At 42.2% G+C, this 23,705-nt stretch overlaps 1 protein-coding gene across 4 annotated transcripts in view; it reads right to left on the bottom strand.

Annotated features, from left to right (window-relative positions):
• The window catches only part of Dora (Dorado), a 153,414-nt gene extending 130,259 nt beyond the window's left edge, over positions 1 to 23,155 (bottom strand). For 3 of the 4 annotated variants that reach the window (XM_068383476.1, XM_068383474.1, XM_068383472.1), the window contains exon 1: positions 23,108 to 23,155. The gene's annotated coding sequence lies outside the window, so the exon portion shown is untranslated. Of the gene's footprint in view, positions 1 to 22,814; positions 23,078 to 23,107 lie in introns of those variants that run through there. The other variant, XM_068383473.1, reaches the window with a different exon arrangement.
• Positions 23,156 to 23,705: the final 550 nt, after the last annotated feature.

The following is a 23,705-nucleotide window of genomic DNA, read 5'->3' on the forward strand; positions in this document are numbered from 1 at the left end:
ATCGAAGATCTGGGGGCTTCACCAAGATTATTCCCCCTTCTAATGGAGGACAGAACCGGCAAAAAATAGATGATCTAGACTCCGCCTCCTAAGGTTCAGTCTAATCCAAACCCCCCTGCTTGAGGCAACCGAATATCTGGAAAGTTTCCAACCTCATTTTTTCAGCCTATTTATTGCTGGTCTATCATTTAATATTGTAGCACATTATTTCTAATCAATTTTTTTCTCATTTTGAAATAAACCATTTTTTGAATATACCGTATTTCCCGTGTGATAAGACGCTACAAGTGGTAAGACGCACCCTTAAATTTGCAAGGCAGATTTAGAGAAAAAAAAATGAGGATTTTAAAAACTTCTTAGCAGAAATCCATGGTCAGCAACTTAAGCATGATTATTGACTGCCACAGTAATTTTTCTTATTTTGGTTGTACAGTATTATGAAATGTTCAAGTTAATATTTATGAGCTATATGCCGATTACCCCAATTCTATTACATATTCTTATAAGAAACAACTAAACCAGTCATAGTTTCCACCATAACTTGGTGTTTCAAGTGTTGTTTACATGAAAGCAGCGTTGCCAAAGGTTCTTTATAAAATTTTGGTAAAGATGTAAATTCTTTATAAAATTTTGGTAAAGATGTAAAATTCTAGTGATAGTTCCAAAATTCCTCATATACCCTATAAATATTCACACAAAATGTAGTTATTGATTATAGAAATCTATAATTTCTTTTAGGTGGAATACTTTTGCTTCTGTTTATGTGATTCTGGGTTTAGTTACTCTTCTGCTAACTTGGTAATACTGCACTCAACTAACAGAAGTTTTTTGCCAAGGACGTATTCAGCAACTGCCAGTTTGTATTATTTCAGAACTCAGGTAACAAAGTCATTATCAATATATTGCTTTATTACCAAATGAAATATGAGAAAATAATATACTAAATAAGCAACTATGTCATAGTGTCGTCTGCTACGAGACCACTAATTGGCATGTTTACTTGTGGAAGGGGGTTACAGTCATCAGCTGATTACCAAAATAAACAAATAATTTGCTACTGTACTTCATTAAATGAAGTGCAATATAAAAATTATTAAATTCATATTATATGAATGATAATTGTAGGTTTATATTCTATCTCGCGTGAGTTTGAGTGCTTGTAAGTCAATAGTTTGGTGTTTGAGGTGTGTCAAACTCCCCTATACAACTTTTTCTTAGTGTTAAGACGCAGGGTGATTTTGGGTGGCATTTTTCGTGAAAAAAGGTGTGTCTTATGACACGGGAAATACGGTATGTAGTATGGATTTTCATACATATTGTTCCTTGATTCCAACCTTCAGATTATATTTTATATTTGTAAATGGTAGCCATATAGAAATTTTACCTGGAAAGAATGCTACTCCATTTATTTAGAACATGGTACACAGTACCAGTGGAAGAAAGATGGCATACTCAAGAAAACAAGGGATAGGGAAATTCTAGGGTTCCAGCTGGGTCCACTTCCCCAGTATTAAATCAAAGGTTAGAGCCTAGTGCCCATTTCTTTCTTGACTGTTTACTTTTTGTCTAGATCTCTGGACATTCCCACCATACTTTTTTGTGTAGTGAAAAGTTATTGTGGTCAGCATTCTGAAACAAGGCAGTCTGCGTGCTACGTCAGGCCACAGTTTACAAACCACTACAGCTTTGAAACATACACACACACACACTCTGAAAAAGAAAAACAGGATATTAGTGAGCCCAAGTTCGAAGAGAAGCTGGTAGCACATCATTATGTCCGCGATAGGAATCAAAGTGACTGTTCAGAGTACCAGTACGGAGAGCGAGGCTTCTCTACTGCCGACACCTCGGTTTTAAGTTTAACTGCCAAGTTCTCCAATGGGCTTGAATCTTTCTCCTATCAAAGGACGAAGGTTTGTACACTTATAGGAACAATTATTCATTTGCATATTTGTACAAGCTTAAGTACTATATATATACCAATTAGTTTTCAATGAAATATACTTTACAATTCTGAGATATGCTGAATGAAATACTGCACAGTACCAATAAATGTGAACAAATTCATGACCTCAATGAAGAATGTGAATCACTCCAACCAAAAATTTTAACTCCAAAGTATTTGAATTACAGTAATACCATTTTCATCACCTTAAAACAAGAACAAAAACAACATCCAACAGCAAAGTATACCATTTTACCCAAAAGCAATAATATTTTGTCCAAGGTCACTAGAGATAGAAATCACCAGGGCTAGGTACATAAAAAGCAAACTTCGCCGTCATCATCTCCTCTTACGCCTATTAACGCAAAGGGCCTCGGTTAGATTTCACCTGTCGTCAAATAATTCAATACTTCTCCATCTCCTACTTTATGCTTCATAGCTCTCAACCTTGTAGGTCTGAGTCTTCCAACTCTTCTAGTGCCTTGTGGAGCCCAGTTGAAAGTTAGGTGAACTAATATCTCTTGGGGAGTGAGAAGAGCATGCCCAAACCATCTCCATCTACCCCTCACCATGATCTTATCCACATAAGACACTTGGGTAATCTCTCTCATGGTTTCCTTTATAATCCTGTCCTGCCATTCAACTCCCAATATTCTTTTGAGAGTTTTGTTCTCAAATCTACTAAATCTGTTGGAAATTGTTTCATTGTCATATCAAGACTCATGTCCATACAGTAACACCGATCTCACTAAGCTGATATATGGCCTGATTTTTACATGTAATTCCAGGCTATTTGATTTCCAAATTTTACTTAACCTAGCCATTGTCTGATTTGCTTTTTTCAATCTTTCATTAAACTCCAACTCTAAAGATCCTGTATTAAGAGATCATAATTCCTTAATATTTAAATGATTCCATCTCATTAATCCTTTTTCCTTCCAATGACATTTCATCTTCCATTGCATATTACGTTCTCATCATCTCTTGTCTTTCTTCTATTTATCTTACATAAATGTCGTTTTTTTTTTTAATTTAAAATTAGTGTTTTCACTCACCTGTACAATTAATAGCTCCTGATAGATGTTGCTGCATCAACTTGCTTCCAATTTAATTTTCTCTATAATCTATTTACATATGGAAAATACATGCACCATGTCAAGAATGATATAAAATATAATTATCAGTTAATTGATTTTCATATTCATTACTGACAGAACTGTCTATGACTCCATTGATTTCATGAACTGATGTACATAGCATAGTAACATTATCTAATAATCCTATATGTATGCTGTCTGCTAATGTCAAGCCACCTACTTGAAGATGACTCTGAAGACTTAAGATAACCTAGCTCTTTAAGGGGCTTTTCCTTACAAAGGAAGGACAGGAAACCTGCTAATGTGGTAAGTGGTGGGTTCAACATGAGTGTTTGGAGTACTTTCACCACTTCCTAAATATCTCTCACTTGTACAAGCACTGTACTAGTAGTTACCTCCGTCAACGAAGTTGGGGAGGTCATGTTTTCTCTGTTGTTTGTCTGTTTTGTGTGAACAACTTACTGGTCACAATTTTACTCATAGAGTAGTGAAACTTTCAGGGATTAATTGTTATGTTGAGACGTGGAAGTGATTCAACTTTGAAAGTCCTAGGTCAAAGGTCAAGGTCGAGCAAAAGGTCGGCCGAATTAACCCTAACCTGGAGAAATAAGCTGCCCTTGCAGAAGCATGCACTTCACTGAATGCCCCTCTAGTTTATAAGAGTGGAAAATCTCTGAGTGAAAGTGACTTGTTAGTACACCTGTCTATTGTCCTCAAGCCCTGGCAAATCTGTGGATAATTTCCATGCAGTCAGCTGAAGAGCTTGTAGCCCAAGATAGAAAATGTGTCGATAAGTTGGTTTGAGGAGGTCCCATCTGACAGTACCTTTAAATGTATACTGATAACTCCAAGAGGTCTACAACCCAGTCTATTTCTGACCTGAGTAAGACTGCATCCTGTGGACCCCCTCAATTTGGGCAGTATACTCCTTAGAGGAAAGCGCAGGGATGGCATACCCCTGAAGATGCCTCCATCTTAGCAGAGCACCTATACCCACTGGCCCCTAGTCGATGTGGGGACTGAAATATGCCTGAAGCCCGTGCTTTATTGCTGTGGCAAATATGACCACTGTCGCTGGCCACAGATGAACTATTGTAAGTCATCCACCACTTGTCTGTTTTGGTGCATTCCAAGTTCAGGATCTGGTTCACTCTGACTCAGAGTGTCTGCTGTCACATTATCTATGCCCATGATGAATTGTACAGTCATGTTCATCAGTGACAGCACTGTGTACTTTCATTTTCGTTCAGAAGTGAAAAGAATTAATTCTTTTTTTATAAACTTTTCGAATTATAAGAGCAAATCCATATATAAAGAATATACTGTATCTAATATAAAATGTTAAAAACTCTTCACTGATAAATACTTTGCCATTTTTCATATTATACCATGAAATACAACGAACCTTCTGATAAATGAGCTATAAAATTAGGGCTGCTAACCCCAAGTGGAGGCACTTGGGGGTGGGCTAGTGCTGTTTTTTTGAGGCAAAGCTTTAAACTCCTCAATGGACAGTAAGAGATGGTCTGGGTCGTGTTACAGAGTGACACTCTAATCCGGAAGGAGTAAGATCTAGGATCTGCCACCCCTGGATTCTGAGTCTGGGCAACAAATTCAGGGACGAAGCTAAACGTTACCTCTCTCCATCCCCTTGAATGGGTGACGTCGTATAAGACCATGTAGTTTGCCGACTCGTTTGGCCGAAGCTAAAGCGAGCAGGAACACCGTCTTCCAGGTCAGGTAGCGATCTGTTGCCTGGTGTAATGGTCCATAGGGGGGTCTCTTTAGAGACCTGAGAACTCGAACCACATTCCATGGAGAAGGTCTCACTTCCGACTGAGGACAGGTAAGATCATAACTCCGTATGAGTAAGGAAAGTTCTAGCGATGAGGAAATGTCCTTTCCATTCAGTCTGAGGGCGAGGCTCAAGGCCGAGTGATAGCGCTTTACCGCTGAAACTGAAAGGTACATTTCTTCACGTAAATACACAAAGAACTCCGCTATTGCTGGAATAGTGGCCTCAAGTGGAGAGGTACCCCTTCCACGACATCAACTACAGAAGACATTCCACTTTGCCTGGTAAACTGCTGCTAACAATTTCCCCATGTATCTAGAGATCCTGTTCACAACTTGTGCTACATCTTTGTGGTAGATGTTGATGTGTGGTTGTCAGAGTAGATCATAACGTGGAGGGAGTTCTCTTGGAGGCTCCGTCAGGAGTTGCCAAAGGTCCGGGAACCATTCCAAATGATACCATAGCAGAGCTAAGAGGGTCATTGAGAGGTTAACCGATGTTCTAGCCTTGAGTACCCTCCTCATCAGACAAAACGGGGGAAAGGTGTAAACATCGATGTTGTCCCACCGTAGTTGGAATGCATCTTGCCAGAGCGCCTTGTGGTCTGGGACTGGAGAGCATTACAGCGGGAGCCTGAAGTTCAGGGCCGTTGTGAAGAGATCCACCACCGGAGAACCTCACAAAGTAAGGACTTTTTTGGCTACTAGATGATCCACAGACCATTCGGTACTCACTATCCGAGATGCTCTGCTCTGGTTGTCGGCGAGCACATTCCTTTTGCCTGGAAGGAAGCGTACTGATAGTGGTATCAAATGGATCTCAGCCCATCTCAGTATCTCTACTGCTAGATGCAATAGGGGCTGTGAAAAAGTACCTCCTTGCTTGTTGATGTAAGCTACTACTATGGTGGTGTCGCTCATCACCACTGAGTATCCCACCAGGAACTGATGGAACCATTGAAGGGCCAGAAAGACGGCCTTCATCTCTAAGAGGTTTATGTGGAGGTATTTTTCTGACTGACCAAAGGCCTAATGTTGTGATTCAGCACGTGGGTTCCCCACCCTTCTTTTGAAGCATCTGAGAACAGCATCAAGTCTCTGGGGAGATGAGAAGATCTACACACCTCCGTAGATTCTCGTCTGCCACCCACTTAAGGTCCGTCCATTCCGCCAGTCCCATGGGGACTAGAGTGTCCGGGGGATCAAAGGCTTGATTCCACCTTGACCTCAGCTACCACTGGAGGGATCAAATCCTGAGTCGGCCATTGGGAACTAGATGGGCCAAGGATGATAGGTGTCTGGGGAGAGCCACTCCTGGGCTGGGAGTTCTTCTCATCTGAAAAAGGGTCTTGTAACCTTTCTCAGCCTCATTATCATGTCATCTGATGGGAAGGCTTTGTGAAGATTGGTGTCTATGACCATACCTAGGTATACTAGTCTTCAAGTGAAAAGCAGGGTGGACTTCTCGAGGTTTACCATAATCCCCAGAAGTTTGTCTCGGTGCTGAAGAAGGATTGCCACCGAGTATACTAGGATAAGCCAGTCATCCAGATAACGGAGGAGACGAATGCCAATCCTGTGTGCCCAAGATGACACAAGGGCAAACACTCTGGTGAAGACTTGGGGTGCTGTGGAAAGATCAAAGCATAGTACCCTGAACTGGTATTTCCTGTTGTATAGGCTGAATCTTAGGTACTTCCTTGAAGACAGATGGATTGGGATCTGGAAGTATGCGTCCTTTAGGTCCAGTGCGCACATGAAGTCCTGTGGTCTTACTGCCTGTCTGACCATGTCTGCTGTCTTCATGGTGAATGGAGTTTGTTTGAAAAACCTGTCCAGAGCAGAGAGGTCGATGACTGGTCTCTAGCCTCTAAACGCCTTTTCACAAGAGTCGACCTGAAGAGTTGTCAAGGACCTTTTGGAGAGCTCCCTTCTCCAACATAGTCTGGACTTCTGCCCGAAAGGCTAGCACTTTTGCTGATCCCATCGCAAAGGAGTCTATCGACACTAGATCCTTGATCAGGGGAGAGAGATGACATGAACGGGAGGTGATACCCTGAATGAATCCCGGAGACTGTCCAGGGATTGGCCCCAAGTTGCTTCCACCTGTTCCAGCAACTTTGTAGGCATCCCCCCACTGGTGGAGAATCAGGGGGAGTGCCTATCCTAGCGTTTGCGGCCATTCTCTCTAGGATATATTCCTCCCCTGGAGGACTTTGAGCCTTTCTTGTCTTTGGTAGGGAAGGGCTTTTTAGACACCATTTTCTTCGCTGCCATCTTACTTGTCAAGGTTTTGGGTGGGTTAGGCTGCTGAGGAGCTGGTGGTCTGCAGGGCCGGGATGTCAAGGCCCTGTGGGACTTCCTCCACCTCTCTGCAGTCTGCTCCACGTCCCTTGGCTCGAACAAAAAAGACCCATCAAGAGAGGAGTTCCTAAGACTAGCGATCTCAGCGTTAGGGACCTGCTGATGAAACCTCTGCTAGGAACTCGATGGTACGGGTACCCGAGAGGAGGAAGGTTTCCATAGCCTTCCTGATACTTTCCTAAAACCCTTCCTGGTACTTTCCTAAGGGAAATCCTCGGTCCTTACCAGGATTCCTAAGGACCCCAACCAAAGATCTAGTCATGAAGAAGCCTTCCATGGCATACTTTGCGACTTTCTCTTGATTGAGGATCTCTGTTGCCGGGATCGCGACCAGACGGCTGGAGAGTTTCTCTAGAGAGATCCCCTTGGTGAGCTCTTGCAGAGTGTGGTGGAATGGAAGAGCTGGTCAAGGCTCGTCCAAGACCTCATTGTACCTCCTTTGCTGGACACGAGGAGGTAGAAGGAGCTTGGTAGAGGAGCCCGAACGAAGGGAGGAGGAGAATTTAGAAAGCTGTACACTAATGCAATCTTAGCCCGGGCCTTTTCAGCCCGAGACCAGGGCAAAGCTCCACTGAACTTTGAGGGCTTTTGAGTGCCAAAGACACAGTCTAGGACTGTGTATTTGCCCCTGAGGGGGGGCGGGGGAGCGAGGATCTCTGGGTCAGCAAACACGTTGAGAACCCTCATCCAAGTCAGAACTTGCCAAAATGTATGTTCTGACTCTCTCTGTTCCCCCTCTGATGTAGGACTGACAACAAAGTCTCCTTCGTCCAACCCCGAAAGCTCATATCGGGGTGGGTCGAGGTCATCTCTACAGTGACTGACGGTTCCTGTGGGTCTGGCAGTCCTCGGAGGACTTTGGTAGCATCTTGGAATACTTCAACTCTTTGCGAGGCCGAAGGTATGTCTCTAACATGAAAGGCTTGGTTGGTCATCCTTCCTGGTTTCTTTTGGAGGTGGAATGCTCTCCTCATGAGGGGAATCGTCTTCCGAAGGTGGAAAGGAGACTGACACGTTCCTCACGAGGTTCCCTTGACTGGGGTGGCAGCGAGCCAGAAGAGCATCTGGAGTACCAGGGAGCCTTGGGTTTCTTGTTGAAGGCCTCCTAGAGGTCTGTTTCACCCTAGAGGATCACATGGTATCTGAGCCTCCTCTTTTCCTCTCCAGGGGAGACAGAGCCGAGGTTCTTTGCCGGGACTCGGGTGGTGCAGAAGGGTGTTGAAGGCTAGCACACTTCAGAAGAGCTAGCTGAGAAGGCAGGCCTGAAAGCTTGCACTACTACCCCGACTATGACGCCAAACCAGGGCTACTTGCTGACACTGGTGCTCTCGGAAAGATTCCCTGAAGGGAAGGGAGTCTTTTCTGGAACTGGCTGATACTGTGGATTCGCCTTTGGCGCCAAAATCTTTGGGATCTTAAATTTCCAAGAGGCGCCCTTTCTCCGATGAATGCACTGCAATGCGTTTTCGGGGAGGGGAATGGGGCAACGGAGACCTATGTTAAAAAACTCTGCCCTTCCTAGGAGAGAGGACCAATGGTCCAGAGAGCGAACGCCTACTTTTCCGTTCTTGTTCCTTGTCCTTGTGGTAACTACCTGATCCTCTGTCTGATGGTGCGACTTCCTGGAGGTCAGAGGAGGATGATGGATATCAACCTCTTCCTGTGCCTGCCAAGGCTGTGGAGCATTCCCATGCATTGCAAGTGCTGCCTAACTGTAACTGTTGAAGGGGAGAGCTCGGGGAATACGCACACGTTTGGGGCAATGGGGCAACGGAGACCTATGTTAAAAAACTCTGCCCTTCCTGGGAGAGAGGACCAATGGTCCAGAGAGCGAACGCCTACTTTTCTGTTCTTGTTCCTAGTCCTTGTGGTAACTACCTGATCCTCTGTCTGATGGCGCGACTTCCTGGAGGTCAGAGGAGGATGATGGATATCAACCTCTTCCTGTGCCTGCCAAGGCTGTGGAGCATTCCCATGCATTGCAAGTGCTGCCTAACTGTAACTGTTGAAGGGGAGAGCTCGGGGGAATACGCACACGTTTGCGAGCTGTCAAACGCTGGCACAGGATGACATGTCGGAGACTGTAGACGCTCAGGTGACGATTGACGATGGGAATGTTGTGTCTGGTAAACTGTTGACGCGCCCGCTGACATTTAGGTGACTGTTGCCGTGGAGGGAGTTGGCGAGGACCAACGGCTGAAACCTCAGGGGATTTCTTTGAGGTTTGGCGAGGGACAGCAGCCGCATGTCCAGGCAAATGGTTATCCGAAGCAACGCATTGTTTGGGAGAACGGTGCTTGGTAGAAGCTTGGTGCGCTGGCGAGCGACTCGTTGGTCAGCAATGGTCAGAAGGTGCTCGTCGATAAAGATTCTCTTGAAGATCTGAAGAAACGCGCACAGGCAGACAGTGAGATGGAAAGTGACGAGCGGTAGGAAGTCGAAAGCAGGAGACTGACGAGCAGGTAATCAGTGAGTCAAAGGTCGGTGAGTTGAAGATTGGGGCGCAGCAGGATGTCAAGCTGGAGAGAAGATGCGTCCTTTGGAGGAGCGAACAATCTCCGAAGGGGATTGCAAGCGATCCTCGGGCAGAGTCAAGAACCGGTGTTCGTGGACTAGTGGCAGTATCGTTGGGAGAAAGTTCAGAGGCAGGCTAAGGTTGAGAGTCAGATGACGTCGGACGAGGAAGCTCCTCCGCGGAGGAGGGCTGCAATGACGAGGCAGAAGAGTCCAAGATGGCAAAGGAGCACCTCAGAGGTGAAGAGGAGGGCACGCACGTCGGGAAGGACGCCCTCCATGGGCCGGGGGATCAGCAAGCTGACCTTCAGCAGCAGTTCGAGGGGGGGGGGGGGGCGCAGTATTCAACAATAGCAGATGAGGCAGGAACGTCGGCAGGATGGGCAACAGACAACACCTCTGACACCACAGAGGATCCAACTCAGACATCAACGATTCCTGCAAACTAGCACCTCAACAAAATAGCTGCAGCTGGGTCTCCTTGGAGGGCGAACCAGGATGGCCTACCCTGTAAAAAGGGAGTCATGGATCCCCTGGGGGGGAGGGGAGCTTAGTTAGATGAAGCAACACCGTTATTCAAGGACCGATGTTGTCCAGGTGTTAAGGGGCCTGTGCTACTACTCGACATCCCCCTAAGGAGACCAAACGAGCAGGAGCTTCGGATGAAGGTCGGGAAGCGAAAGCAGCAGCCTTGGGTTTCTTCTGCTTCGAAGAAACCTTCATAAGAGAAAAGTCCTGCTTAGACTTCTTCTTTCGCCATCGCCCAAACCTTTCCCACTAGGAGGCAGACCAATACTGACACTCAGTACACTTATTATCTACATCACACTGTTGACCTCTACAGATAGGGAAAGGGTGTGAGGATCGGTGTCTTCGGCGGACATGAATGTACAGCAGGAGTGGCCCTGAGGACCAGGACAGGTACGCATGACCAGCAGAAGTCAACACAAACACACCGAAAACAAAAAGCAAATTAGCATTAATGGCAGTCCAAGTATTTGCGAGGATGAAGAGCAGCAATGACCATTCACCATCCAACCCAAAGGCAAAGTGAGCTCAATCACAGGCATGAGTGGAAGGGGTAACATGCTATCCTTCCCTACCCCCCCTAACTAGCAGAATGGGTAATTAACCCTCGCTAAATTTCTATGGTTCGTCCTTTCAGCTTCGCCAAAAGTAATACCCCTAATAAATACGGAACAAATGACTTTATTCAAGAAGCATACTTCCAAGCTGAATCAAAATACAAACTCCACGAGAGGAAAACAGGACGTCTACTCACACTTGCAACAAGTTCATGAGTGCTGTTACCCTTCCAAGGGTTTGCAGGAAGGGTATCACACAAATCCCGAGTGCACTTGGTCGGTTTATATCGCTCTGTTATCACTCTATGAATCACGCTCAACTCAAAATTTGAAGCAGCTCTTTTAAAAAACAAGATGACCACCAAACATGATGGCATGACAGCTAACAGATAACATGCATTAAGGATTATTAGACATTGTTACTATGCATGTGCATCCACCAGGTTATTAATTAATGGAATTATAGACAGTTCTATCATTAATTAACATGAACATGAATATTAACTAACTGACACACACACACACACACACACACATATATATATATATATATATATATATATATATATATATATATATATATATATATATATATATATATATATATATATATATGTGTGTGTGTGTGTGTGTGTGTGTGTGATAACTTAATGTGCATTATACTTACATAAATGGATTATACAAATTAAATCAAATTACAAGGAAGCTGCTCCTGCAAGATCTATTGGCAGATGTTGAGTTCACAGTTAGACAAATAAATAAGAACTTAAAAGTAATCTATTCAGATACATTCATTGCAGGTGTAAATATTTTTACTTCTACTGTATTTATTTTTGGTACTGTAAAGGAAGAATGCAATGACCGAGATGTTATTTAGAACTCGCATTTCCCCATTAAGATAATATACTGTATATCAAATTTTCAAAGTATTAAAAAAAAAAAAACTCTGCCATTTTAAAACACGAGTATAGTGCTGAATAAACGGGAACAACCATTCAATAACTAACTTTGTAAAACTAGGTCAGTGATGAGATCAACCTCCACACATGAATGAGTCTGGCCACTTTGGATCTACGACCTCAAGACTACTGAGAGGATACAGTTCATGACTGGCTAATTCTTGATTCTTTGCTATAAATGATGGGATATACAACAAAGAAGAGAGTTCCAAGCTCTCCAAGGGTCTAACATGATGAGATAGATCAAGCAGTTCACCAACTCTCTTTACTGAAACTAGGGCTGGTAAAATGTCTCTCAAAGGTAAAATCGCAGTCAATCCAGAATGTCCATTATGGAGGCCAAGGTTTCCATGTTGATCAAAAGCACATATATCTTCGCTAAGGAGGAAAGGTCCACACTTTCCAGTCTGAATGCCAGGTTTAAGGCTCAGCAGTGGCCTTTCACATTCGAGACTGAGTAGAGCTTCTCTCAGTAAAAGTAGATCAAGTCAGTGACCTGCTGAATAGCTACTCTGATTGAAGAGACACGCAGTCTATAAAACCAATTGAAAAAGACAGGCCACTTTCCTTGGTAAACAAATGGTGGAGACCATCACAGTCAGATATAAGGCAACTTCCCCAAAAGCCTTGTAAGAAAAGCCTCATACACAAATGCTGGATTGTCTACAGGCAGACTGGCGACACCATTCTTCATCTAAACAAGTCCCACCGAGAAAAAACAACTCAAGTAGATACCTACAAATATACAAAACTTGACACTGAGTAGAGAGTAGCCTATGTGGATCTACCGCAACCTTCAACATTACCCTACCGCACAATTTACTTTTATCAGACAAGTGAAAAAATGTTATTTTCCTTAGTAAAATAAATTTTTGAATATACTTACCCGATGATCATATAGCTGCATCCCTGCTGCCCGACAGAAAAAATCTACGGGAGGAATACGCCAGCGATCGCTATACAGGTGGGGGTGTACATCAACAACGCCATCTGTCAGGTAGGTACTCAAGTACTCGATGTCAACAACGAACCAATTTTCTCCTCTGTCCCACTGGTTCTCTATTGGGGAGGAAGGGTGGGTCCTTTAATTTATGATCATCGGGTAAGTATATTCAAAAATTTATTTTACTAAGGAAAATAACATTTTTCAATATCAAACTTACCCGATGATCATATAGCTGATTCACACCCAGGGGGGTGGGTAGAGACCAGCATAACAAGTTGACATTATGAGCTAAGTATTCCGTATTTCATTTTAGCAGTTATTCAAAATAACAAGCATAAAATAAATAAGTACCTGGTAAGGAAGACGACTTGAACAATTACTCTGCCTTTTTAAGTACGTCTTCCTTACTGAGCCTCGCGATCCTCATAGGATGCTGAGCGACTCCTAGGAGCTGAAGTATGAAGGGTTGCAACCCATACTAAAGGTCCTCATCAAAACCTCTAATCTAGGCGCTTCTCAAGAAATGATTTTGACCACCCAGCAAATCAAGAAGGATGCGAAAGGCTTCTTAGCCTTCCGGACAACCCAAAAATATTTCAAGAGAAAGATTAAAAAGGTTCTGGAATTAGGGAATTGTAGTGGTGGAGCCCCCACCACTACTGCACTCGTTGCTACGAATGGTCCCAGAGTGTAGCAGTTCTCGTAAAGAGACTGGACATTCTTAAGATAAAAGACGCGAACACTGATTTGCTTTTCCAATAGGTTGCGTCGAATATATTTTGCAGAGATCTACAGTGAACCCTCGTTTATCGCGGTAGATAGGTTCCAGTCGCGGCCGCGATAGGTGAAAATCCGCGAAGTAGTGACACCATATTTACCTATTTATTCAACATGTATATTCAGACTTTTAAAACCTTCCCTTGTACGTAGTACTGTTAACAAACTACCCTTTAATGTACAAAACACTTAATGCATGTACTACAGTACCCTAAACTAAAACAGGCACAAATATTAAAGGTTATTTTATATCATGCATTTCCTAAACATGCTAAAAAGCACGATAAAAAATGGCAACCAATGTTTTGTTTACATTTATCTCTGATCATAATGTAGAAACAAACTGGAGGTAGAGCTTTGCTTATTACCCAGACATATTTCCCATACTTTTCCCTTAGAACTACATCACATCTTCCTACTTTAGATATATAGATAGATATATATATATATATATATATATATATATATATATATATATATATATATATATATATATATATATATATATATATATATATATATATATATATATAATATATATATATATATATATATATATATATATATATATATATATATATATATATATTTATATGTATACACATATACATACCTACATATATACATAAATACATGCATACATATATATATATATATTACTGTATATATATGGGTTATGGAAAAAATCCGCGAAGTGGTGAATCCGCGATGGTCGAACCGCGAAGTAGCGAGGGTTCACTGTATTTTGTTTAAAGGTCACGGAAGTTGTGACAGCTCTAACTTCGTGCGTCCTTACCTTCAGCCAAGCTTGGTCTTTCTCATTCAGAAGGGAATGAGCTTCTCGTATTAACAGTCTGATAAAAATAGGATAAAGAATTCTCTGACATAGGCAAAGATGAATTCTTAACTGAACACCATAAAGCTTCAGACAGGCCTCGTAAAGGTTTTAAAATAGAACTTAAGAGCTCTTACAGGACATAGTACTCTTCCTAGTTCATTTCCAGCCATACATTAAGTATGGAATATCGAACGATATTGGTCAAGGCCGAGAAGGCAGCTCGTGTTTGGCTAGAAAACCAAGATGTAGAACATGTAGCCGTTTCGGATGAGAATCCGATGTTCTTGCTGAAGGCATGAATCTCACTGACTCTTTTAGCTGTGGTTAAGCATATCAGGAAAAGAGTCTTAAAGGTGAGATCTTTCAGGGAGGCTGATTGAAGTGGTTCGAACCTGTCTAACATAAGGAATCTTAGAACCACGTCTAAATTCCAACCAGGTGTAACCAACGACGCTCCTTCGTGGTCTCAAAAGACTTAAGGAGGTCCTGTAGATCTTTATTGTTGGAAAGATCTAAGCCTCTGTGACGGAAGACTGATGCCAACATGCTTCTGTAACCCTTGATAGTGGGAGCTGAAAGAGATCGCTCTTTCCTCAGATATAAGAGGAAGTCAGCTATTTGAGTTACAGAGGTACTGGTCGAGGATACGGATACTGACTTGCACCAGTTTCGGAAGATCTCCCACTTCGATTGGTAGACTCTAAGGGTGGATGTTCTCCTTGCTCTAGCAATCGCTCTGGTTGCCTCCTTCGAAAAACCTCTAGGGCTCGAGAGTCTTTCGATACTCTGAAGGCAGTGAGACGAAGAGCGTGGAGGCCTTGGAGTACCTTCTTTACGCGTAGCAGGTCCACCCTTAGGGGAAGAGTTCTAGGAACGTCTACTAGCCATCGAAGTACCTCGGTAAGTTATTCTCTCGCGGGCCAGAGGGAAGCAACTAGTGTCAACTTTGTCCCTTCGTGAGAGGCGAACTTCTGCAGTACCTTGTTGACAATCTAGAACGGAGGGAATGCATATAGATCTAGATGAGACCAATCTAGTCGAAAGACATCTAAAAGAACTACTGCTGGGTCCGGGATAGGTGAGCAAAGTATTGAGAGCCTCTTGGACATCGAGGTTGCGAAGAGATCTATGGTTGGCTGGCCCCAGGTGACCCAAAGTCTCTTGCATACATCCTTGTGGAGGGTCCAATATGTTGGAATTATTGTCCCTTCCTACTGCGACAATCTGCTAAGACATTCAAGTTGCCTTGGAAGAAACTTGTTACTAGAGAAAAGGCTAGACCTGTTGAACAGGAGAGGAGGTCACTTGCAAACTCGTACCATGTCAGAGAGTAGGTCCCTCCTTGCTAGGAGATGTACATCAAAGCAGGGAGTTGTCCGTGTTCACATCCACTACTTTGCCTTGAAGGAGAGACCTGAAGCTTTTCCAGGTCAGACGTACTGCCAGAAGCTTCTTGCAGTTGAAATGCATTGTCCTTTGACTCGAGTTCCATAATCCCGAGCATTCCCTACCGCTTAAGGTCGCACCCCAGCCTACGTCCGATGCGTCTGAGAAGAGAACGTGGTTGGGAGTCTGAACAGTCAGGGGAAGACCCTATGAAAGGTTGATAAAGTCCTTTCATCAAGTCAGACCAGACTTATCTTCCGGAAACCGGGATCGAGACCGCTTCTAGCGTCTTGTCCTTTTCCAGTGAAGAGCTAGATGAAACCGAAGAGGACGGAGGTGTAGTCTTCCAAGTGACACCAATTGAACCACGGATGACAGTGTCCTAACCAGACTCATCCACAGCCTGACAGGGCCGTGTTCCTTCTTCAGCATCTTCTGGATGGATAGCAGGGCTGGGGTTGATCGTCTTGTTCAGCCATGTCCTCATCAGAGGGTTCCTCATCCGAAACTGATGAGGAAACGGCAACAGAGTGGGCAACGTCTGACTCGCTGAATCCGGTCGCACTGGTGGATGCGTGACGGAGCCGGACACAAGATCATGGTACTGCTGCACAGTCTGTGAACTGTCAACCATGGGAAAGCGAGGAAGTACAGCGACAACCCGAAACTGTCTAGACTGTCTGGGTTGTGCAGACAACCCCTTATCGGGTTGCTGAGGTTGCCGCACTGTGTCACAACAAGTCACCTCTGCTGGTTGTTGAACGTCTTCCCAGTGACACACTGAACGTCCACAACCACCTCCGAGAGTAGCTTAACGTCAACGTGCGACTGGCAACCCACACTGGGTCGCACCGGTGGAGGAACCATCTCAACTGGCGGACGTGAGTAGGATACCTCAGCGTCAACAGGGCGTACAACCAACCGGTAGGAAGGTTGTTGGCAAGAAGGTTCTTCTCCGTAAAAAATTCTCTATCAAGGACTAAGCTTGGACTGCATGTCTTGCAACAAAGCCCAAGGTCTATGGGAGCAGGTGTGGCAACAGACGGGGTTAGCGACTGAAGCGGAACCATTTACCCTCCCTGGAAGCATGTTATGCTTTAATTAAAGTCCATAGGAGGCTAAGCAGCTTAAGGCTCCTCTCCAAATGACAGAGTCCTCAAGGGAATATCAGAAGGAGGGAGAACAGCACTTTCTCATCTACAGGAACCATGTCTGAGAAAAGCTAGGTTATCTCAGTGAGGGTTTCACTGGTGCATAAGCAGCAGACCAGAAGGCAACGTTATGAAACTGTTTGACAGTCTGTGAACTGTCAAAAACTGAACTGTCAACCACAACAGGAGCGTGAGGACTTACAGCACTAGTGTATTAGTAGCAGACCAGAAGGCAACGTCATGTAACTGTTTGACAGTCTGTGAGTTGGCAACAACCAAAGTTGTGTGGGGAAGCCTCAACTCCTGACTGACTAGTTTGCTGCGGGCGAGTGGCGGTAACCACAGTGTGTTGCGGAGGCTGACACACCGTGTCAAAACACGGCAGCTTGTGGTAGCTCACGCATGGCAACGGAGTGCTCCGCGTGTCTGTGGGAGTCAGCATACGTCTGGCAGGGTTGACTGTGCATGGGTGGAGGAGCTCTCACAACAAGAGTGTGGGAGCAGGCAGCCATGCCGGGCGCACAACCGTGGTAGGCTGTAGGCCAACGGGTGCATCGTCAACCTTCTCCGCAGTCGGAGTGTGGGAGCTGGCAACAACAAAAGCGGAGTGCTGGTGCATGGGAGGGACTGCCGTGGTTTGCGGAGCATGCCGCATTGCGGCAAAACACGGCAGCTTGACAGCACCTTCCCACTGCTGATGCGGTAGCTCACGCATGTCAACGGAGGGTGCAGCATGAACATGCGTCTGGCAGGATCGACTGCGCATCGGTGGAGCTCTCACAGGTGGAGTGTGGGAGCAGGCAGCCGCAGTATCTGCTAAGCGCACAACCGTGGCAGGTTGTAGGTTAACAGGTGCAGTGTCAACCTTCTCAGCACGATACTCCTGCATGAAGGAAGCAAGCTGAGACTGCATAAAAGACGGCAACAAACGGAGCTACTGTCCGTTGTGACTGAGGGTCTAAAACAGTTGGTGCGGCAACAGACGGAGTTACTGCCTGTTGCGGTACCACCTTGCCTCTCTCGGAAGGTGTGCAGTCGTCGGATGACTGCAGCGAGTCCGGACTGACCCAGTGGCTACACCTAGGCCGTTGGACTTGCGCGGAAGGGACCGACTTGCACTTAAAAAAGCTGCAAGATTTGGTCCATGGTTTCTGTGAGAAACCTCTTCCGCAGACGAGGAATAAATGGGCTCTCTCGTCTTTGTGTGGGTGGGGTGATCACGTCGGCAACGTGTGTAGATACACCCGAAACCACGGAGGGAAACGTCTGTTCGTCGATCAAGGCCTGTGGAACCCATAAGTCCTTCGACATTTCTTCTCCCCTGGGCTTGGGAGCTTGTAAGAGGTATCGGACTAGGTGAACCACTGGCACGAACAGACGAACCCTCGAACGCAACACTGTAACACTTTGCGCATATCACTTTATCACTTTTGATTTTCTGTTAGCACTTATTTCACTGAAATCGAAACTTTAACTGATTTCTATCTGAAACACACAATCCTATCCTTCATTAAAAGGTAGTAATTGCGAAAACAGTATTACAATGCAACAGAAAAACATAATTAAAGATAAAGAATTCAGTGGCTGGAAAAGAGACTAAACACTAGATCAAATAAACTACGTTTAAAATCTCTCACCGCATAAAGCCTGGGAACAAGAATAAAACTCTAGAAACGTTTTACCTTCTTCCCTTACAGCGACTAGGGAGAAGAGTAAAAAACGAGAACAACGTTACCCGCTTGAACGAAACGTTTATTCTCCTCTCTCTCCCTCCGTCTCTATCTCTCTCTCTCTTCTCTCTTGACTTAGAACCTGAGAGAAGAGCCCAATTATATATCGTTAAAACATATTATTTGATAAAGGAAAAAACTGAAAGGTTTTTCAAATAAAAAGTTCCTTTATATAGAATTTAAACCATTTAAGTTAAGAAAGAATGAACGAAACGCTAGAATCGGTTTACTCTTACTGCAACGTGAAACCGTGAAATACTCTCTCTCTATCGTAACGATAGAGCGCATGTTGAACGTTCTGAACGTCAACAACTGCGGAGACTAAACTAAACGTTAGTTCATCTTTGAAAACAGTACGAGACTATCAAAGAAATTCTTTCATAAAACATTATAATTAAAAAAAAAGTATTAAATTCTTAAAAGGTTAAATACGATATGACGGGCTCAATGTTAATTAACTTCGGTTCCAAGTAAGGACCGCCTAATATTAGGAAAGGTCGCATATAAACAAACATAAAAATTAATTTTTATAAGTTTATAATAAATGGAAAGTTAATCGAAGAGGCCTAGAAAGGCGGAGAGATATAAAATAAATAGATCTATAACTTGTTAAGCAAAATTACCTAAAACCTAAACACACTTCCGTCTAAGGGAAGGGTCGGCCATTTAAAAGTGAAAGAGAGTCCATACTCTCTTCGTCACCAACACTTCCGTCTAAGGGAAGGGTCGGCCATTTAAAAGTGAAAGAGAGTCCATACTCTCTTCGTCACCATAATTAAATCTATCCAAAACGAGTTCAAGTTTTGAAATGAAGATAAAACCCCTACATAGCGAAAGCTCAAAACTGGAATAGTGTACTTCACCAAATCGTTGTGAAAACAAATCCAGTTAGGGACGGCGTATTTAGTAGGTCTTGCCTGTGGCACGACAGAGGGAAAATTGGTTCGTTGTTTACATCGAGTACTTGAGTACCTACTTGACAGATGGCGCTGTTGATGTACACCCCCACCTGTATAGCGATCGCTGGCGTATTCCTCCCGTAGATTTTTTCTGTCGGGCAGCAGGGATGCAGCTATATGATCATCGGGTAAGTTTGATATTGAAAAAAAAAAATTTCAAAAGGAAGAAAACCATCATCTTATCATTAGCCAGACAGAAGCAGCAGTACATCTGCCTATGATGGAAGCTCTAGCATAAGTAGTCTTACAACACCAGACATATGGTGGATCTTCTTACCTACTAGCCATTAACCCATTAACTTATTAGATCTCTCAACGGTCATTCGAACTTGCTTTGATGATACTCCTATTTAAAAGAACTAAAGTTTTTAATTGCTGATACAGATAAATTTCGACCATACATTAACATTAAACCTAGGACACACGAGTGTAAAGCAAAGGCACAACTGAAAAACATCATAAAGCTGCAACCTACGGACTTTATATAGTACCTAAGGAGTTACCTAGCCAGACTGTACACATCTTGCAGATTGGATTTCTGTAAGTTTCCTTGTATGCAATGGGTAAATATATGATACTTTAATTACTAGCAAAACTGGAATTCATTATAAGAAATGGATGAGTGCTGACTAGTTTGGTATTTTTCTCTGTGTTTAGTAGGGGCTCGGCATAATAACTTGCATTATGGTCAATTAAAATGTGAAGTATGCTTTTTCACTAAGTACATTGTTTGCATTTGGTGGACTGATGCCGAGTTATTGCGCATGTGTTGCTTCCAATCGGTTTGGGGAGCTTTCTGTGTACAGGTATTTAGTGACTTGAATGCCAGGTATTTTTTAAACCAATTACATGTACCAGCTTACAAGTAGTTTTTCATATCTTCCCGAAAGTTGTTGAACAACAGCCATTTTTTTTGCCAACCTCCCCTTCAGTTTAAGATGTCTCCAAGAGGGAACTTCAGGGAAGTACAATCTATTTCGAAATTTAGTGTAATTTCATTTATGTCGGCAACTGATTATGACGGAAATGCTCTCCATTAAGTGTATAACTACCGTATTGTTACTCGTGTGAAATTAAAAAATAACCGCAAAATAATGATGAGCATTTTTTAAAAGCTCATTTTGTCATCCCTCAAAGGTTAAAGTGTCCCAAGTGCTTCAGACAGCTTTTAAGGAAAGACCAGCACATTTTCTAGGACAACGCTTCCGTAGAGATTGCCAGGAAAAAAAAAAGACGTACTGTAGGTGTCAATCATAAGGTAAGGAATTATTTGATTTACTTCATCATAATGTAAGAATTTATTTATGATATATTTTATCCTAATGTAAGAATCTATTTGAGATTTACTTTTAGTTTGTGACCTGATAAGGGGAATATGGGGGCATACCACAGCTAGGGGTTGTGACCTGGGAACTACTAAGTTAGGTTCGGTGGGTTTGTTAAGTTCTGTAGCCTTTTTACAAATCTCAAGTGTTAACCACGTTTCGTCCTATTTTCAAACACAAATACATGAACCATATATTTTTTCAATGGTTATCTTGGTTATATTTAGCTTTCTGACCATTATTGTGGCTGCAAATCACTCTTTTATGACATTTCCCCACCCAAAACAGACCTGTTTCAAAATGGTGTCCCCTGTGTCTTTATATTTGGGGGCTAAAACTCATGAACAAGTAGTTTGCCCCAATAATCAAGGTCAGAAATACATAAAATATCAAATAGCGATTAGTAAAACTGTATGGTTCATGCACCTGGCTAGAAATTATAGTATCATATATTTACCTGAAAAAAAAAAAAAAAAAAAAAAAAAAACATTTTTTTGCCAAACAGACAAAATTTGTGCACCAAATAATCATCCAGATAATGTTTGTATAATTTTACTTGTAGATCTATATTAAATAATTTTGATTAAATTCATCAAGGGCTTATACTGTAAATATTTTAACAATGATGAGGAAAACCCCGAGTTCCCACTGGGGGTCCCCCATTACCATAGGATATAGATATATATATATATATATATATATATATATATATATATATATATATATATAATTCTGAAACTATTAATTTGCGACGCGAACGAGTGTCATTTTCAGAGAGAGCGTAGTTTTTTTCTATAAGAAAAAGTAGTTTTTTACTAGGTTACATTGCCCTGTAATACACTACAATAATACCAAATATTTTAACAATGATGAGACTGGATAAACCTTCAACCCATTTCAAAATAATTATTGCAATGACGTTTGAGCATCTTATGAAGCCTTGGCAAAATAAATATTTTAAGAACACTCTTAGCTAATAAATATTACCACTTCTTTGCACGTAATAAATATTTCTATTATTATTACTTTCTAAGTTAAAACAGATTTTATGAATAATTTTTAATTTTACAATTCTAGATGAAAAAGGACTCTGTAAAATTGTAATAGTTTTAATTTTTGAATAAGCTAAATTTTCCAGGAAGTCTAAATCTAAATGTAGAATACAAATAAATCTGTTCTTATACAGTATACACATTATAACTAAAACATTATGCTTTGGCTAAACACTGCTTTGGGAGTTTGCATTGTCATAAATTCTTAATCTAAGACCAACAATGAAATATCAGTTAATTTGCAGATCAATGGATGTGTATTACTATTATTATTATTGATTGCTAAGCTACAACCCTAGTTGGAAAAGCAGAATGCTATAAAACCAGGGTGTCCAACAGGGAAAATAGCCCAGTGAAGAAAGGAAACAAGGAAAAATAAAATATCTTAAGAGTAACATCAAAATAAATATCTCCTATATAAACTATAAAAACTTTAACAAAACAAGAGCAAGAGAAACTAAATAAAAGTGTACCCTAAAGCAATTGACCTGCCTACGTTATAGTCCTCAATGTGTATAAATAATTGATCAACCTACTCTTAACTATCCTCAACTATAATCACGTCAGGATAGTTAATGGGTTCTGTACACTACTTGCCAGGTCTCGAGTAATGCAAAGTAGTTTACCTGGTACGAAGTTAGTTCACTAAAAGCTACTCGTCCCTACACGTAACAGCATCAACTAAATAGGATTAACGGAGTTATTACCTACTGCTAAGCTACACCATTTCAATAGCAGAGACAAATTATGAAAAGGCACGGAAATTGGGGAATGGTGGACACTAAGAATCACTTGGGGGGGACACTCGCGAAATTCCTCAGGAAAACCAAACTCGAACATTAGCCCCTTCCTAAGACTTGGGACTCTCGAGGTCCTGCAGTCAGATTCTTACTGTTAATGACTTCCTTTCCTTTATGAGGTCCCCAGGTAGGGGAAAGTATGCGAGAGGAGAGGACGAATAATCTTCAGGGTCACAGGCACCAGGTCACAGTCCTTCGACGGGTCATCACACAGCTGATTCCCCCCTAAACAAAAGATCAGGTCCTTCTTTCACGAGCCATTTTCAGGGTATTCTTCACTGAAAGTCGGAGTATTAGGACTCCCTTTAATCTCGGGGGCACCAAAACCACACACTACATTTATGATAAGGCGCAATTTGCCAAAGACAAAGTAAAATAACAACACCCGAGGATCGCTTTTGTTTTGTCCAATTCTAACAAACAAATGTTCTTGTTCCAATAATATCGTTTATGAGGGGAAGGATATGTGATCTGACGTCATTAGTCCGTATTGGTAGGCAAACATTTGAGACTTTTTTCTAATAATTAATATATAGGGTTAATAAGTAGATTATTCTGCATGTTTAAATAATTTTTATTCTCAAATGGAGTTCATAATAAAGATATAGCATGATTATGGAGATTATTGTTTGCATTTGCCTACCAACAAGGTAAACAAAGTAAAATTTTATGATTTATGAATTCTTGCATATTAGAATGATTAGAAAATTTAAATTCATTAGATTTCATTTAATCGAAATAAAAAAGACTGCTTAACGAGAAGAACAAATTATGGTGACATTTGAGAAATGTATTTATGGTTTTCGTTCTATTAATTTCGCTTAGATAGTCACAACCATAACACATTTAATCTAAAACACTTGTAATATTTATTTTTGCAAATTGTTCTTCAATACTAAAATATATTACAATCTCTTGTGGTACGTGAGTTTACGAGACAAAGAGTCTGTTTTAGAAGAGTTATTACAAAACAGTACTTATGA

Source organism: Palaemon carinicauda, chromosome 11 (assembly GCF_036898095.1).
Source record: "Palaemon carinicauda isolate YSFRI2023 chromosome 11, ASM3689809v2, whole genome shotgun sequence".
Classification (NCBI taxonomy): domain Eukaryota; kingdom Metazoa; phylum Arthropoda; class Malacostraca; order Decapoda; family Palaemonidae; genus Palaemon; species Palaemon carinicauda.